Source organism: Trachemys scripta, chromosome 2 (genome assembly GCF_013100865.1).
Source record: "Trachemys scripta elegans isolate TJP31775 chromosome 2, CAS_Tse_1.0, whole genome shotgun sequence".
NCBI classification, from domain to species: domain Eukaryota; kingdom Metazoa; phylum Chordata; order Testudines; family Emydidae; genus Trachemys; species Trachemys scripta.
This window is the reverse complement of record NC_048299.1, coordinates 128,561,393-128,579,966: the sequence shown is the minus strand read 5'-3', so window position 1 is coordinate 128,579,966 and position 18,574 is coordinate 128,561,393. Positions and strand designations below refer to the sequence as shown.

Here is an 18,574-nt window from a genome sequence, read left to right as displayed (position 1 = left end):
CTCCCACCACTAAAACACAGCTGCCTCTTGGATGGAATATTACAGTTCTCTAATAGGGTACAGCAATGTTTTTGATATGCTCTAGCCCATGTCTCTTCACCAATTTCCAATTCAGGTGAACTGTCTGCCTACCTAAAATCCCCTGAAGTTTTAACTGAATAAGAATTCTTCCCTTTCACTCCTGAACAGCATTGCTGTACCCTATTAGAGAACTGTAATATTCCATCCAAGAGGCAGCTGTGTTTCAGTGGTTGGAGAAGAGCTCTCTATGTAGCTTGTAGACTCTCTTCCATTTTTAATGGCAAGGATTATATTTTTAAAAGGTTAAAAAACAACACCACCACATCGAAAGCGTCCCAGGCTGTTTGAAATCCACCAGATTGTGCTGGATTTTAATTGTTTCTTATAGCTGCTTTTTCCCAATGATTTCATTATTGAAATGTAAAAACTATGCAATTGACTGAGACATTTAAAAAAAACAGTGAAATGAAGCTGTGTTTGTAACATGAATACTTCATTCAGTTTAGTGGATGCTAATTATAGATAGTGTTACCACTTAAAGGGTATTTTTGAGCTTGCTCTATTTTTATTTGCCTGGCTAAATCATTTCATGTGATCCTCAAAACACTATTTTGGCATCAAAGCTTTTCTAAATGAATAATACATTTCCTAACTACATCTTGCCAAAGTCCCATATCCTAGCTTAATGGTAATGTTGTGGGGAGGGATCCATGACATATAGCAGAAAAGTTCATTCAAAATAAAAAACAAGATTCAAATCAGGAAACACAGCCAGAGACATCATGCATCCTGTAAAGGGGTGATTTACTCCTGGGAGGATAGAGTGTTGCCAAATACAGACTGAGCTGTACTTTTCATACCAAAACGATTTAGCATTTGTTACAAGCTCAAGCCCCATCCCAGGTACACTGATATTCATAAATATTTTGGAAAGACGGGGACATAGTTTAAGTGAATCTGGGGCAATTTATAACTTAAGGTTGAAAACAATTGATTTCCAGTTAGCTTTAGATTCACAGATGGTAGTATGGGTTATTTTCCAAGGTTCTCTTTATATTTCACTTTCAAACTGAAAAAATCACCCCCTGCCCCATTTTAAAAAATGTTTCTCCTGCTTCTAGAACTACAAGTGAGGAGGAGAGAGGGCACCATACAAACAGTAGCACTGACATGACAAAACTATATAATCATGCAAAAAAGCTATGTTAAAAGAAGTTTACAATTTAGGGCTGTCAAGCAAGTAGTCACACTGTTAAGCAACAATAGAATACCATTTATTTAGATATTTTTGGATGTTTTCTACATTTTCAAATATATTGATTTCAATTACAACACAGAATACAAAGTGTACAGTGCTCACTTTATATTTATTTTTGATTACAAGTATTTGCACTGTAAAAAAACCAAGAAATTGTATTTTTCAATTCATCTAATACAAGTACTGTAGTGCAATCTCTTTATCATGAAAGTTGAACTTACAAATGTAGAATTATGTACAACCCCCACCCCCGCATTCAAAAATAAAACAATGTACAATTTTAGAGCTTGCAAGTCCACTCAGTCCTACTTCTTGTTCAGCCAAACGCCCAGACAAACAAGTTTGTTTACATTTGCAGGAGATAATGTTGCCTGCTTCTTGTTTACAATGTCACCTGAAAGTGAGCAATAGGTGTTCTCATGGCACTGTTGTAGCTGGTGTCGCAAGATATTTATGTGCCAGATGTGCTAAATATTCACTTATCCCTTCATGCTTCAACCACCATTCCAGAAGACATGCGTCCATGCTGATGAAGAGTTCTGCTCGATAACAATCCAAAGCAGTGTGAACCAACACATGTTCATTTTCATTATGAGTCAGATGCCACCAGCAGAAGGTTGATTTTTCTTTTTTTGGTGGTTTGGGTTCTGTAGTTTCCACATCTGAATATTGCTCTTTTAAGACTTCTGAAAGCAAGCTCCACACTTCATCCCTCTCAGATTTTGGAAGGCACTTCAGATTCTTATACACTGGGTCAAGTGCTGTAGCTATCTTTAGAAATCTCACATTGGTACCTTCTTTACACTTTGGCAGATCTGCAGTGAAAGTGTTCTTAAAATGAACAACATGTGCTGGGTCACCATCCAAGACTACTATAACAGGAAATATATGGCAGAATGCGGGTAAAAGAGAGCAGGGGACATACAATTCTGCCCCAAGGACTTCAGTCAGAAATTTAATAAACACTTATTTTTTTAATGTGCATCATCACCATGGAAGCATGTCCTCTGGAATGGTGGACGAAGCATGAAGGGGCATATGAATGTTTAGCATATCTGGCATGCAAATACCTTGCAATGCTGGCTACAAAAGTGCCATGCAAATGCCTGTTCTCACTTTCTGGTGACCTAAATAAGCAGAGGGCAGCATTATCTCCCATAAATGTAAATAAACTTGTCTGCCTTAGCGATTGGCTGAACAAGAAATAGTACTCAGTGGACTTGTAGGCTCTGAAGTTTTACATTGTTTTGTTTTTGATTGCAGTCAGGTAACAAAAAAAATCTACATTTGTAAGTTGTACTTTCATGAAAAAGAGATTGCACTACAGTACTTGTATGAGGTGAATTGAAAAATACTATTTCTTTTGTTTATCATTTTTACAGTGAAAATATTTGTAAGCAAAAATAATATACACTTTGATTTCAATTATAACACAGAATACAATATATATGAACATGTAGGAAAACATCCCAAATATTAATTGGGATTAATTGACAGCCCTATTATGACCGTGAAGTCAAACATTCAGAAGTTAGGAAATGCCAGAATCAATATTGCCCATGAAACTTATTTCTGACCCTTTTCTTTAATTACGTGATCATATATGTTTCCATCCCTCCTACCCCAACGCTGCAGGACCTGTGTCTCACTAGTGCACAAGATGGTGAGGCAGCTGATCAATACCTCATTTTTATACTTTTATAAAAAAATAAAAAACAATCACCTTGCTCTTGAATGAACTATCTGAAAAAATGATAAAAGACAAACACCCTATCAATTGTGGGCCACATCTGGCCTCTCAGTCCTAGTCCTCTAAAGAAACTTGCACAAACACCTTGAAAAGAAGAGGCTGGGAATTAAATTCACAACTCTACTGCACACTAAAAAACATGGCCTTAAAAGAAACTGGTTTTATGACCCAAACAACAATTTGTAACATACGCTGCTGCATACTAACATTCCACTGACTGCAGCGGTGTTAATTGTCCACTTCATTGTAAGTGGCCTCCTTCAATATGTGTGAATACTTTATGCTTAACAATCTGTCCCAGCTGGTATTTAGCTTGAACACTACTGTTTCCTTCTCCAGAACTGAAGAATAGCTCAGTGAAGCTCAAAATCTTGTTCCTTCCACTAACAGAAGTTGGCCCAGTAAAAGGTATTACCTCACCTATCTTGTCTCTCTCCCTTTTATATACTTATCATTCATTGTGAGGCCCCATAGTTTATTTATTGCAAACCACCCACACTCAATGATTTGAGAAAGAAGTCTGAAATGATTTGGGCATGTTATATAAATGTCAAAAAAAAAAAAAAAACCCTACAAAACCTCAAACAAACCAACCCAAAAACACTGTACTCCCAGACAAGCCCTTGATGGATACCATTTAGTGGAAGACAGAACAAGGAAAACACATATAAGAAAATCATTGAGAAAGATGTCATTGTTTTGGAAACAGACTATAATGGAGCAAGAAATATGGCACTAGACAGATGGATGTGGAAATACTAGGTTGTCTCATGTCACAAGGCATGGGAGCATCTAATCTAATAATAAAACCCAGAGTTGAATAAGGATTTAATATTTCTTCATTCTCATCATCACATTATGTGTGTGAGCACTTCACAGATATTAGTTCATTTATCTTCACGATATCTCTGTGAAGGGGGAAAGGACTGTATCATCATTTTACAGATGAATAACTGAGACGCAGATTGAGGCAAACATTTGCAAAATTTCCACTAATTTGGGATTCATCAATAACTGGGTACCCAGATACTGAGAACCGACATCTTCCATTGTAGTAATGTGGAGTAGTGAGTGCAAAGCACTTGTGAAAAACAGCCCTAGATGAGCACCCCGAAAAAGAGGAATGCACATTAGTGGCAACTTCAGAAAATGTTGGTTGTAGTGACTCATCCAGTATTGCAGTGTTACATGTTCAAATTGAATGATAATAATAATACAAGATTGTCGGATAATCACCTCACTTGGAATAATTTAATCAGAGATTATTAGTCAAAAATTTAATATAACACAATACAGAATACAGAAAGAAAATCATACTTTACCAAATCCTCTGTAACAGGTGAAGCAATAGCAGCTAGTCCACTTCCAGTTTAAATTAAAAACTCTTTCCTTTTATAGAATATGGGACAAAGAGATTCCTTTGTGGGGAAGGAAAAGCTATTTTCCCACAGTTGATCCCACTATGTGTTCTGTTTTCAATATCTCAATTTACCAAATACCATAAAAGAAGCTCCATATGTAATCTTAATGTACATGATTTATAAACTAAAGGGGTTTTTAACCCAGTCATTATTATTAAAAACAGCTGTAGCAACAAGCAATTCCTAATGAGTTAAAAACATCTTTCAATGGATCATTATTTCACAAATCATAGAAAACATTTGCAATAACAAATATCCCTTATCAGTCAGAGACCATATTTTTGGATTAATACTAACCCTTATCTATCACACGGTCTTGTTCATTACAACATCCAACTGCACTGACAGGCATCCTTTTTTAGTTGCCTCTCTGAATAAGTGGACAGCATTCTCCATAGGTCAACAGAGTCAAAGTAAAAGATTATCCACATTCCTTCATTTGGTCACCCTACTATGGTTCAGTCTAAGTACAAAGAGCTTTTCACTTTGATAGGAACAGAAAGCTATATTTTATAGATCCAAAACACTTTGTTTAGATACATAAAGATTTCTGTTTAATATATAAAAGACTGGTAGCGGGTTTGATATCTACTAACAATAGGAAGTATGTAGCAGAGGCAGTGATGAAATCCAATTATCATAGTTCCCAGGCAAGTGTCTCAGCAAAGGACTATCTATTCTTCTGGGATCCTGCACTTGCCCCTCTTTCACTATATCATATCACCTTGTCTGTGGCCTGTTCTACAGTACAGAGATAGGTCAATGCAAGGAAATTTATGTCAACCTAACTTTGTAAGTGTCTGTGACACTCTGTACCTCGGGGGAACACCCAACACCCCCATGTTCATCCTTGTAAAATGATTGTGTGGTATCCAATGCAAAGTTTGTCATGTTGAGTGTCTCCGGAAGGCTCATGATGCACTGAGCATTGTTGTTACAGTAATGTTATAGGTTATAATTTCATGTATATAGTTATGAGGCTGAAAAAGTGTCCTCATGGCTTAAAATAAGCCCAGGCAAAAACTCTCCAAGATTAGAGAGCAGTTCACACCTCATCAGGGCAGGTATGGGACAAACCCAGCCCAGCCTCACAGGAACAAAGGACTCTGGCCTAGGCAGCAACAAAAGAATCTGTTGGACTCTTGAGAGAGTCACACCGCTTCCTTTGGCCAGTTTTGGACTGCAATGAGGTAATTCTCACCTGACTCTGAAGTGGGGGGGAAGCAAAGAGGGAAGAAAGAACATGATAAAAGGGAGAGACGTTTGCCATGCTCTCTCTCTCTCTCTTGCACCTACATCTATAGACACCACACCAAGCGACTGAAGCGCTGATCAAAGGGGCGAGCCTGGCTGAAGAGCAACCAGCCAGCTTGTGGTAAGAAGCATCTATGTTTGTAAGGGCATTGAAAGTGTTAAGATCAGCTTAGAATGCATTTTGCTTTTATTTCATCTGACCAAATCTGACTTGTTATGCTTTGACTTATAATCACTTAAAATCTATCTTTCATAGTTAATAAATCTGTTTATTTATTCTACCTGAAGCAGTGTGTTTGGTTTCAAGTATGTCAGAGACTCCCCTTGGGATAACCAGCCTGTTACATATCAATTTATTTGTTAAATTGACGAACTCATATAAGCTTTCAGCGTCCAGTGGGGATAACTGGACACTGCAAGACGGAAGTTCCTAGGGTTGTGTCTGGGACCGGGTATATTGGCTAGTGTCATTCGGTTGCACAATCCAAGGAGCAGCTTACATGCCAGAGGCTGTGCGTGAACAGCCCAGGAGAGGGGCTCTCACAGCAGAGCAGGGAAAAGTCTGGTTCCCAGAGTCAAGGAATGGAGTGACCTAGCAGATCACCGGTCCAGATAACACCAGAGGGGAAAGTCACAGCATCTACACTAAAATGTCGCTCCCACTGAAGTAATTCACCTGCTATACTCGCTTAGTAACTCCACCTCCATGATAGGTGTATCACTTAGATTAATGTAGTTAGTGCAATGCAGTGTCAGTGTAGACACTTTGGTTACTTACATCAACTTTTAGTGGCCTCTAGGAGGTGTCCCACAATGATCCACTGTGACTGTTTTGGTCACGATTTTGGACTCCGCTACATGAAGACAAGTACACAGTTATACATCCCATATCTTTTAAAGCACTGCAAATTTTTGAAATTCCATTTCCTGTTTGCTCGGCATGGAGAGCTCACCTAGCAACTGCCCAGCTGACCATTCCAGCTCCATGCTGCAGACTCAGTCCTACCTGGAGTATACAGGAGGTAGAGATCCCCTGTGTCTGTGGGGAAAAGAGGCTGTGCAGGCCCAGCTCTGATCCAGCCATAGAATCATCGATATCTATGAGCAGATCACTCAGGGCATGGGGGAGAAGGGCTACATGAGGGACCCACAGCAATGTTGAGTGAATGCCAAGGAGCCTCAGCAGGCGTACCGGAAGGCAAGGGAGGCTAAAAGTCACTCTGGTGCAGAGCCACAGATATGCTGCTTTTACAAAGAGCTGCATGCTATTCTCAGCAGAGACCCCACCTCCACCCCCAAGAGCCCTGTGGATACTTTGGAAGAACTGGAGTCACAGGCCCCTGGAGTGAACAGTGAGGAGGAGGTACTGGGAGAGGAAAAGGAGGAGGGGGAGCATGGGGGACAAGTGACCAGGGGATTCAGTGGCACAGTGAGCCAAGACCTGTTTTTTACTCCAGACAGTTGAACCAGTCGCTATAGTCCAGCATGGGTGAGCCTGATGCAGGAGAAGGAACCTCTGGTAAGTAGGCAATTTGATGTGATATTGCAGGGACACATCTGTTCATTTACTCTTTTTTAATCATGCTAGAAGAGGTAGTGAAATAACAAGTATAGGCAGAGTCGCTATCTGCTTCTCATTCCTCTGTCTAGCTAGGGTGAGGGGACCCTGCAGAACAGTTTGTTTATATGAACCGGGATGCCGCGTGAGTCCTCCATAAAGATCTTGAGTAAACTTTCCTGGAGGTAGTCTGCAATCCTCTGCCAAATGTTTCTGGGGAGGGCTGCCTTATTTCTTCTGCTGCGGTAGGACACTTTCCCACATCACTCAGCAATTACTTCAGCAGACATCACTGCAGCATGCAGGCTAGCAGCATATGGACCCAGGCTGTAGCTGGACATGAACATGAACTGTTCCCTTTCAGCCTCCATTATCCTCAGGGGTGAGATATCAACTAAAATCACTACTTGTTATGCTTATAACATAAAGGGGATAAGGCAATATGCCGTGTTTACTGAGAGTACAATTTAAGCATTAAAATCAGCATGCTTTCATTTACGCGCACACACACACACACACACACACACACCTCAAAAGATTCTGCAGCTGGATTTTATAGTTACCAGTCTTTAGTGTTGCTCAGTCAGTTCCAGTGGCCAGCTGAAACTGCACACGAGGGAGAGGAGCTGGGCTTCTGTCGAATACATTCAAAGCTCCGATGTTGATGCAGAACGAATCCAAAGTCCCATGGCAACACACCCTTCTTTTATAGTAATAAGTTCCCACACAAATTTCTGGACCTTGCTGCGTTACCGGAGCTGTTTAAGGTTGCTCCAATCAGCATTATTTGCGTTGTTACTGGGAGTTATCTGCAGCTGTTTTTTATCTCATTCCTCTGGCTCCACTCTTTATCGTGTCCTTGGGGTGTATGCCTTTGCTTTAGGGTTGTCAATCTGCCATCCCGGTGAAAGTTGGCGCCTCTCGACTTCGCCATTCCCTTTTGACCATCCGGCCTAGCTGTTTTTATTCAGTTAGTTACCATACATTTTTACTCACAACAAACAGTAAATAAGGCAATTACAGCCATAAAACTTCTATTCTTTTAAGAACAATTATTAACACAATCAGTAAAGAATAAACTCAGAAAAAAAAATTCTTACTAATTTAAGGCTACAATTTCTTTTTACTAATTTAAAACTAGCAAAATGGAGTATAAAGCAAAATAAGTAAAATGGAGTACAATTTTACTTGAGATAATTTTTCCCCATTAGGCTTTTGCTTACATAAAAGCCTGTGGAAAACAATACCAGTATTCAGTTCAGTTGTCCTATCCGCATATACTCATGCCAGTGAGCTACTCCCCACCATTTATTGTCCCAACTCACACCTCCCCCGGCCATACTCAAAATGGCTGGGAGTGCCACAATGCTCCCTGAAATAAAAAAGGAGAAATTAGAATGTAGTGCTTGTAACTTGTGTGGATCAAGGGGAGTGAGTTCAGTATACTAAGTATACCAATATTTTGAATATACTCATGACAGTACCCCTGTGAATTGTATCTTTTGCAGCTGGAGATGTGGCCTTGAGGGTGTCTCTATCCACACCAGTGGAGCAGCTCAGCCAGACAGGGAGGAGAAGGTAGAGGACATGGGTTGGCATGTTCCAAGAGATCTTGCAAGTCTCTGGTGCTTTGTATACTGAGCACAGGGCCTGTAGGATCACACTCGCAGAAAGAATGGACAGGGATAGAGTGGAGAAGAGAAAAGCACAGGAAAAGGAGAGAGATGTGCAGCAAGAGATACTAGTGCTTCTCAAGCAGCAAACAGACATTCTGTTGACCTTCACGTTCAACAGACCTGCATTTGCCTTCCTTTGCAGCCTATAGAGAACTGCATTCTTGGACCTCCCTACACACCCACATTCCACGTGATATCCATGGCTGTGGCACTACCCCTACCACTCCACCCCAAGGAGAGTACAGATAATCATAGCCACCTGTACTGAACCTGTGAGAGACATGGTTGGTGTATATGTTTGTGAAATAAATATAATTGTTCTTTCCCGTGTATTTATAAAGTTTCATTCAGTTACAAATATGTCTGTTTGCATGAGTTCAGAATAAAAGTCTGTTTATGGAAACTTAATTCATCTTTATTAATTTGCAACATATGTTGGCTGTGACATCATTCATAGATAATAACAATAGGTGCATTTGCATTGTTATATTACTACACACAGAACACTCATTACAAGGTTCATACTGGGGAATAAAAAAAAAAAATGCCAGGTAGAGCACACTACCGCAACATACATTACTGTGACTCACTATTTAAATGGTCTTTCAAAGCCACCCTGAGCATTATAGTTCTGCATTGAGATCTTTTTATAGCCCTGGTATCTAGCTGCTCCAAATCAGCAGACAGATGTTCCACCTCTGCCCTCCACCCCTGCAGAAACTTTTCCCCCTTTTCTTCACAGATATTATGAAGCATACATCAGGCAGCTATAACCATTGGGTAATTTTTTTTCACTGAGGTTTAATCTCATAAGTAGACAGCACCAGCGGCCTTTCAAATAGCTAAAGAAACATTCAACTATCATTCTGTCCCTGCTGAGCCTGTAGTTGAAATGCTCCTTACTGCTGTCGAGGTAGCTGGTGTATAGCTTCATGAGCCACAGCAGTAAGAGGTAGGCTAGGTCTCCCAGTATCACTAGTGGCATTTCAACATCCCCAATGGTAATACTCTGGTTAGAACATAAGAAAGGCCGTACCGCATAAGACCAAAGGTCCATTTAGCCTAGTATCCTGGCTACCGACAGTGGCCAATGCCAGGTGCCCCAGAGGGAGTGAACCTAACAGGCAATGATCAAGTGATCTCTCTGCCATCCATCTCCACCCTCTGACAGACAGAGGCTAGGGACACCATTCCTTACCCATCCTGGCTAATAGCCATTAATGGACTTAACCACCATGAATGTATCCAGTTCTCTTTTAAACTCTGTTATAGTCCTAGCCTTCACAACCTCCTCAGGTAAGGAGTTCCACAAGTTGACTGCGCGCTGCGTGAAGAAGAACTTCCTTTTATTTGTTTTAAACCTGCTGCCTATTAATACAAGAACTAGGGGTCATCAAATGAAATTATGGGAATAAGTAAATAACTTTTCCTTATCCACTTTTTGGTTTGGAAAGAGAGTCCCATCTTGCAACTTTCTGAATAGGCCTGTGTTTTTAAAGATGTGTGCATCATGCATCCTCCCATGTTGCTGTCGGTAAAACATCCCTGGTGATCCACCAGCGCTTGCAATACTATAGAAAAGTAGGCCTTTCTGTTGAAGCGCTCTGTGGCAAGGTGGTCTGGTGCCGCACTAGGGATATATGGGTGTCACCATGGCTCAATGGGTCACAGTTGAGAATGCCAGATTCAAGACAAACTGCTGAGAAATATGGCAGACTCACCTCAAACTGGTGGTTAGTCTATTATGAGATATACCAAGCCAGCAACAAAAATCAACTTCTATCTCACCATACTGGTTAAAAAGAAGTCCAAGCTTCAGTTTCCTTAGGCATCCCAGACCTTGTTTCACCACCCAGACACTAGACTTTTTCCATGAGTGGTTACTGAAAACCAATTTAATCAAACAAAGGGTTCTTCTGATCTCAAAAGACCAGCCACACACCCAGGTCAATATTTAACTCAGATCTGACTCAATAATCACACTGTTGCCAATCCTTTAGTAGCTAATATCTAAAGGTTTATTTATAAGAGAAAAAGAGGAAACAGAGAAACAATGGTCAAAGAAATAATCTACATGCAATCATTGCAAAGTTCTTGGATCAGGTTTGTAGCAATTATATTACAGACTGCTGCCTTGTGAAGTTTCTGGTAACTTCCAAAAGACTGGAAGGTCCTCAGTACATAGTCAATATGTGCCTTTTAGTGCAAGTCCAGAGATCAGAGCAGGAAAGAGACAAAATGGAGATACTTCCAGGGTCTATTAGACCTTCTCCCATGAGGAGGGAATGCCCTCAGTCTTAGTTTGTGGAAAATTACAGGCACAAGATGGAGTCCAGGGTCATATGAGCAAGTCATGTGCCCTTACATGCTTTGATGACTCATAGGAGCAGCCATTAAACATATTCTGGCTAAGGCATCCTCAGGAAGGCTCACTGGGTGGGATGATTTTCTTCTATGGCCCATTGTGAGAGTTAATTACCTTTAATTAAGGTAATTAGCCAGCCATTGTGAATGGACTATTCAAGCTTGATTAGGCTAGACTGCATGTAAAGTACCTTGTGGGAGTTGCCCAGGAATATAGCATATGGGTAGCATGCCAATAAATAGTCAATATTTATAACTTCAGATATAAAAATAACACATGCATATAAGCAAGATAATCATACTCAGTCAATCATAATTTTTCCATTGATACCTTACATAACATACTTTGTATAAGATTTGTTGCAATTGTCTAACAGTGTCAATATTAAGTATATGGATAATCATGTTTCAATCATACAGCATCACAGTGTTCCATCTATAGCCCCACTGCAGTTCAGGAAGCCCATTGGTGCAAAACCATCCACTGTCTTGCATGTTGCCCAGAATCACAGTCTTTCATAGCAGGATGCGATTAATGGCCCTGCAAGCTTGCATCATAGCAGCCCCCCTGGTGGATTTTCTAACTCCAAATTGATTCCACTCAGTGATCACCACTGGTTTCTTCACTGTCAATGCAGCTCTCATTTTGGTGTCACTGCACTGGAGGGCTGGAATGAGTTCTGCACACAATTCCAGGAATCCTTGCATATCTGAAAGTTCAGCAGTCACTGCTCATCATTCCATAACTGCATAATGATGTGATCCCACCAGCCAATGCTTGTTTCTTGGGCCAAGAACTGGTGCTCCACTGTTTGCAGCTGTTCCTTGAGTGCCAACAGCCACCTTTCTATGTCCCACAGCAAGCTAGCCTTCAAGAAATCATCATGTTCCTCATGGTTCCTCTGGTGGCTCTGCAAATACTGCAGAATTAGGTGATTTGTGCACACAACACTCATCACAATAATGCAGAGCAGCGCAGGATCCATGCTTCTCACAGAGATGGCATAGGCACGGGGTTTCATGGCTTTTGAAAAGAGGCATAAATCATCATAGGATGCAGATAAATTATGGGATGAAGAAAATTGCATCATGGGACATTGAAACTGTGTTCCCAGTCACCGCTATGCAACTCATTTGCTCCCATGAGGCATTGGCAAGTTCCACTGCTCTCTGCATTGATGCAAGCGCTGCTAGTGAGGACACACTATCAATATAAGGACCATAGCATGGACATGCAAAAGTAATTTCATTACTGCAATGGTTCTACGTTAACATAACTTAAGTTGACTTAATTCTGTAGTGTAGACTTGCCCTCATTCAACATCCATCCTGTGCACTGACTGAAGTCAAGAGTCATATGGAAAAAACGGTATGTGGCCATGTATTTAAAGAATGTATTCTAAGCCATATTTGTCAAGGGACAGAATTATGGTTGCAAAGGCAGCTTGAGGAGCCCATTGGAAATAGCAGAGCATGCATTACAAATATGCAGAGCATGCATTTTGCAAATATGCACAATCTCCTTTGAGCAGTGTCTCATTTTGTCTTCTCTAAAGGGGGGAGTTTGGGAGAGTACTCTACTTGTCCTCCCCACCCTACCCCAATTAAAGTCCTGAAACAGAGAACAGGTTAGGCCAGCATTTTAAAATGTGGTCACCGTAGCTGCATGTGGCCACCAGGGGATTTTCTTGCAGCCCCAGCCTCTTAGGCGGTGATTGCAGGTGGTGGTGGGGAGCAAAGCAATGACCCCTCCTCTGGGGCCACCAGCAGAGGTTGGCCCCTTTCCCCCTCTGGAGACACAAACACTTGAGGAGCAGCCAGACAGTGAGTTCACCATCTTCCCAGGGGCAGTGGGGTCAGGCTTCAGCCCTGGAGTGGCAGATGGCAGAATCCAGCTGCAGGGCTTTGGCTGTGCGGTGGCAGGGCTTCGGGCTCTGGGCCCCATCTCCAGGCCCCAGGCTCCTGTGGGGGTCAGGGGAGGTGCACCACCAGAGCTGATGGAGAGAATACCAGAGAGAGGAGGGACGGATGCGGTCGCCGATGGCAGGGCCATGTCAGCGGGGGCAGCCCCTACCACAGAGGTTTTGGCCTTCTTGGTGGGGCATTTGCCCTTTGTAGTCCCTTGGCCCTTCCTGCTGGCTGTGGGGGCTCCCCCAGAGTTAGAGGGTACAGGAGGCATGGGAGCAACTGAGGCCATCCCTGTGCTTGCTGCCGCCAGTGCCCCAGTGGGGGCGATGACAGGCAGTCCAGAAGCAGTGGCTGAGATGGTGACCATACGGGGGGTGGGGGGGGAGGACAGGGGGAGGAGGAGCATAGAGTCAACCCGAGGGGCCTCACCCACCTTTGTCTCCACCATGGTCAATGGGGATGGGAATGAACACTGGAGGGAGGGAGGGGAAGGGAAGGGTTAACTGCTCCTTGCTGCTAGGCTGCAGGTGAAAGAGGAGGGTGCCAAGAGACAGGGGGAGGGCACGGGGGCACCTATCAGGGCAGGGAAGGAGGGGGTTATCACCGACACAAGGTGAGATTACCGGCTCCTCTGGCTGCACTGGAGAAAAGGGAAGGACTATATCATCATTGGGGAGTGACGTGAACAGTGAGCTCAACGGAAAGGTGCTCAAGTGCTGGGGAGGGGGACGGACATGGGTGCATGGAGCAAGGGGCCAACCGAGGGGGCAGGGAACACTGGAGGTCAAGGGGGAAAAGAAACGGGCTGGAAACAAACCATGCCCAGGATAGGCAAACCGAAAGGACTAGCTTCAGGGGTTAGGGCAGGGCAGGCAAACTAACAATCATCCAGGGACCAGGGTAGGGCCAGCAAACAACTAGACTCACGAGGACGAAGGGTGAGGCAGGCAATCAAACTGGGGACTAGGGCAAAAGGGGTGGGGAATAGGCAGCAGGGGGCAGGCAGCAAGGGAAAAGGGTGCAAACTGCTGCAAGGGACTGAGGGTGGGGGAAGCAGAGGATGGGATAGTCCAACAGCCAAAGGCAGCAGGAGAGGTAAGGGCCAGTCCAAGGGGAATGGAGGCACGTGACGTGTGCCCACGTGCGCTTGCAAAAACTCAGTCTGTGTTTGCTGCTGCTACAGGCCCAAGTGGTGGGGGGCGGGGCGAGACAAGCAGCTGAGTCCTGGAGTAAGTAGAGGAGTCAGATAGTAGGTTGGGTGGTAGGTGGCAGATGGTAGGTGGATGGGGAGACATAGACCAGGCTCTATGCCATCCCCCCCATGTCCCCACAGTAACAGTTATTACCTCCACCACAAGAGCAGAGATGGAAACAGTCACCGAGTCCAGCAGTGAGCCCCTCCATGGTGTCCTGCAGGTGTTGCAGGGTTCCTGCATGCTTCCCAAGCAGCAAAGGTCCTCCTCTTCCTCCTCATGGCAGAAGCAGGCTCCCAAGAAGCACAGGCAGCAGCACCAGCAGGCAGTCTGACAACCAGGCAGGAGGGACCCTTCAGGTGGTGACAGCAAGAGTAGGGGCAGGTTCCCTCACTCCTCCTCCAGGGAGCAGGCCAGCAGACTCCCCCCAAGGAGCAGCAGCAACCAGGGATTCCACTGGCCAGATAACAGAGAGAGGGGGTCTGGCCCAGACAAGAATCTGAAGCGAAAGAGCTCTGGGCCCAGCAGCAGCAACTCCACACCTGAAGAGGGTTCTGGAATGTCAACGTGTTAGCCCCACCATAAGCAGGTTCTTTTTTCCTTAGTAACTCAACAGAGGTTACTCTAGGTTAATCAGTACTTGGTCCTGCTAGTGAAGGCAGGGGGCTGGACTCGATGACCTTTCAAGGTCCCTTCCAGTTCTAGGAGATGGGATATCTCCATTATTATTATTATTATTATTTATTATAATTAGGACACCTGGGGCCAACCAAGGGCCTGCCAGAACCTGTTAAAAGTCGCCCCTCCAGCCAGATAAGGGTGTGTGATAGGAATTGTAGGAGGAATGTGTGCTACTGGAGACCTGGGTGGTGCAGACACTAACAAGCACCAGGAGGGAAAACCCCACAGATACAGAGGCAAAGGACAGGAAAAACTCTACCTAACAGGGTGAACAGCCCTTTTGGGCACTGAGGGTCTGAGGGAAGAGACCTTGCCAGAGGGGAGAGACTAAACTGGGTGCCTGGTTTGTTACCAACATGCCTGGAGGGACTATCAGAGATTAAGAAGCTCCCCTCTCCCATCAGAGAGGCTGGGAGGAACCTTGCTCACGCAAGGTATGGACAACAAGCCCAGGGATGTTGTGAAATTCTGAGGTTGAGAGGAATACCTCAGCTCACTGCTAAGTGGAAGCGTGGAACCAACTGAGGCAGACATTCTTACATATATTTTAGAAAATTAATGATATGCTTGTGTGGGATTTACCTAAAAGTATCCCAGTTAAAAAAAATCTTTAGCACCCTCTCAAAAATTGACTCTTAACCCTTTCATAAATAAAACCTGCCAGTTTTTCAATGGGGAAGGGAAATTATATTCCAAAAAAATGTCATTTCTGTCAATTTATAACGTGTGATCAATGGTGCTGTGATTTCCTGACCTTATTTTATCTTAGCTAGAAATGTAAGGCAGTGATCAAAATTTACATTATCAAGGTCATCTATCATTCCTGGTATTGGTCTAGCCAAAATAATATTTGTCATGCTGACAAGATTCACAGCCCCAAGTTAATGTAGCATTGGGTGACAGAGTATGTATATTATCTCACTAGCCAAGAGATAGCCAAATTGAACTGTAGCTCAACAAAATTATCTTCAGCAAAACTGGAAGGGTATATTAACTTCTAAATATAAAGAAAGACCATATTTACTAAATCTCACATTTTACAGCATATACAAGTTGCTAGAGAGCAGCTTTTACAAAAATGCATCCCGTCAGTGCACAGCATATATTTATAGCACAGCAACACAATAGGACCGTATTTAAGGATCAGATGTTGTTTTCTAGGGTTTATAACTTTGTCATGTTAAATTACATTCTACTGCAACAAGAAATATGCTATCTCTTCCCCTAAAACGTCTTTGTTCAAGTTAAAGGATTTTGTCTCTTTTTTCTAATTTGCCCAAAACATTTTCTACTAATGTGTTTTTAAAGCCAGTTTTAATTTAAAAAAAAAGTCATGATTAAAAAAATAAGAAATTAATGGAATAGCATCTTGGCAAGAGGTGATGACAATTTAACATCTTTTGCCCTTCTGTTTCTGGCCAGCAGTCATCAGCACTGTGGTAATAAGGAAGGAGAGGTCATTTTTCTTGCACTGTGCTAGGCTCAGATGTATATTGAGAAACCTTATCAGTGAGAGGTTTCAGAGAAGTAGTTGTGTTAGTCTGTATCATCAAAAACAATGAGGAGTACTTGTGGCACCTTAGAGACTAACAAATTTATTTGGGCATGAGTTTTTGTGGGCTAAAACCCACTTCATCAGATGCATGGAGTGGAAAATACAGTAGGCAGGTATAAATACACAATACATGAAAAGATGGGAGTTGCCTTACCAAGGGGGGGTCAGTGCTAACGAGACAATTCAATTAAGGTGGAAGTGGACTATTCTCAACAGTAGAATACCAAGGGAGGAAAAATCACTTCCTTCACACTGAAGAAATTGGTTGTACTTGCTCCCTTTTCCCTATGATTAAGCTATCAGTTGTCCCTTTGCTCTGATGTCAGGTGAGTATCAAATAATCCTAGCTTTTAAATGTTTAAATTCCCCTCTCTTATATGAGGGCTTATGTTCTAAGTGTTCTATGTTCAAATGACTGATTTTTGCTTGAGCTGATATGCAGCTGCATGAAGAAAATCCTAATCCCCTCAGGTGTGCCTTCTCTAGTGACACCCCCCACATTGGCTACACCTGCATTTCAGACTTCTGGAAGAGACTGAATTATCTGAAGGGAATTTTCTTCTTTTTTTAATTCATCTTGACTGACACTGCTTGCAGATCTGGTAAGGGCTTGGTCACAAAAAGGGTCAGACATATCTCGGAGATAGAATGCATCAGCTTTATGAGACCTATGCCAACCCCTCAGACAGTGACTTGCAACTTCATACCATGACAAAAGGCCAAAGGTGAATACAAGAAAGATCTTTGGGGTCCCCAGACTGTTTCCATTCTTCCTGGAAAGATGTCCTTACCTGGTATTGAGGTCTAAGGGCTCGGCTCTTCAGGAACATGCATCAGTGTGATTACTTCACCCATTCCTTCCTCCTGGAACAGTCATCCCCAATGATCCTAGCAATCTCCCCTGAGTTTTCCTCTCAAGTCTGTGAGGGCTTCTGCCCAGAGACTCTGTGCAGCCAATAAAATAGTCACCATACCCCTAAATTCAGAGATACAGAAGTGTGAGCAGACCAACATTACAGGAAAGACCTAATAGCAGCAGCTACAGCAAAGACCTAATAAAGAAAAGTGAAGAAGTCTATGGAAGAGTGGTCCCACACTAACATAGCAAGGAAGTGCTGCTATTCCTGGCTCCTAACAGACTCTTTACAGCTACCAGCCCTGTACTATCACAAACCATATCAACCATGCACCACAAAGTGCTGGCATAGGTGAACAGTTTTTGTTCTATCTTGGAACAAAAGGCTAAACTTGTCCATTTTGTACATCCACAAAGGCACTGTGGTGTTTTGGTTTCTGACAAGAAATCATGGCTGGGTGGGGGGTCCAAGGTGCACTCATTGATGGAAGAGTTTAAACACAGCTGGGGCGATTAATAGTGAATTCTGGCAATTTCTGACAATTTTGGCGATTGCAAGTGTGAGAATACTATAATTTCTGAACATGTGTAGATTTTGTGGTGGCTGAAGTATGTGAGCAAACTAGAATTTAAATGACCAATTCTTTTCCTATGTAATATCTGTTTTCAAGACTGTATTCTCAGGAGATATACATAATTCAGAAACACACTATGAACAACTGACATTAGTGTCCTTTCTCTCAAAAAATAACTCACTTCTAGAGTTCAAAACCTCCCTGACAACTTGGAGGTCATTTTAAATATCTGAGATTCAAAGGCTTCATGTTGCTTTACTGCAAAACGTAGAAGCAATTTGTGACCATCCAAGGCCAGAATAAGAAATTATTTTTCTTCATTTCCAGACGATTGGCAGCAAGTAGGACAGAGAGGCATGATGGTAGAATGGGATTGGAACTCTAACTCTCAGATGATAGGAAGATGTTCTATGACAAGTTAATCTCCTTGCTCATCACATTTTTCTTCATCCTTCCAAATATAATTCAGGAACAGATATGGCCAGCCACAGGGGCTGACTTTTC

The 18,574-nt window shown here is 42.7% G+C and overlaps 3 long non-coding RNA genes across 4 annotated transcripts in view; 2 read left to right on the top strand and 1 right to left on the bottom strand.

Annotated features, from left to right (window-relative positions):
• Nucleotides 1–5,792, top strand: part of LOC117872781 — a 23,029-nt gene extending 17,237 nt beyond the window's left edge. The window contains exons 2-3 of the long non-coding RNA XR_004644599.1: nucleotides 3,369–3,437; nucleotides 5,755–5,792. This is a non-coding gene — a long non-coding RNA (uncharacterized LOC117872781). The remainder of the gene's footprint in view (nucleotides 1–3,368; nucleotides 3,438–5,754) is intronic.
• LOC117872780 overlaps nucleotides 1–8,117 on the bottom strand; it is a 51,624-nt gene extending 43,507 nt beyond the window's left edge. The window contains exons 1-2 of one of the 2 annotated variants that reach the window (XR_004644597.1): nucleotides 7,826–8,117; nucleotides 6,483–6,558 (exon numbers count right to left, since the gene is read on the bottom strand). This is a non-coding gene — a long non-coding RNA (uncharacterized LOC117872780). The remainder of the gene's footprint in view (nucleotides 1–6,482; nucleotides 6,559–7,825) is intronic. The other variant, XR_004644598.1, reaches the window with a different exon arrangement.
• LOC117872779 lies at nucleotides 7,076–9,268 on the top strand. The gene is made up of 2 exons (XR_004644596.1): nucleotides 7,076–7,223; nucleotides 8,771–9,268. It is a non-coding gene; the product is annotated as an uncharacterized LOC117872779 (long non-coding RNA).
• Nucleotides 9,269–18,574: the final 9,306 nt, after the last annotated feature.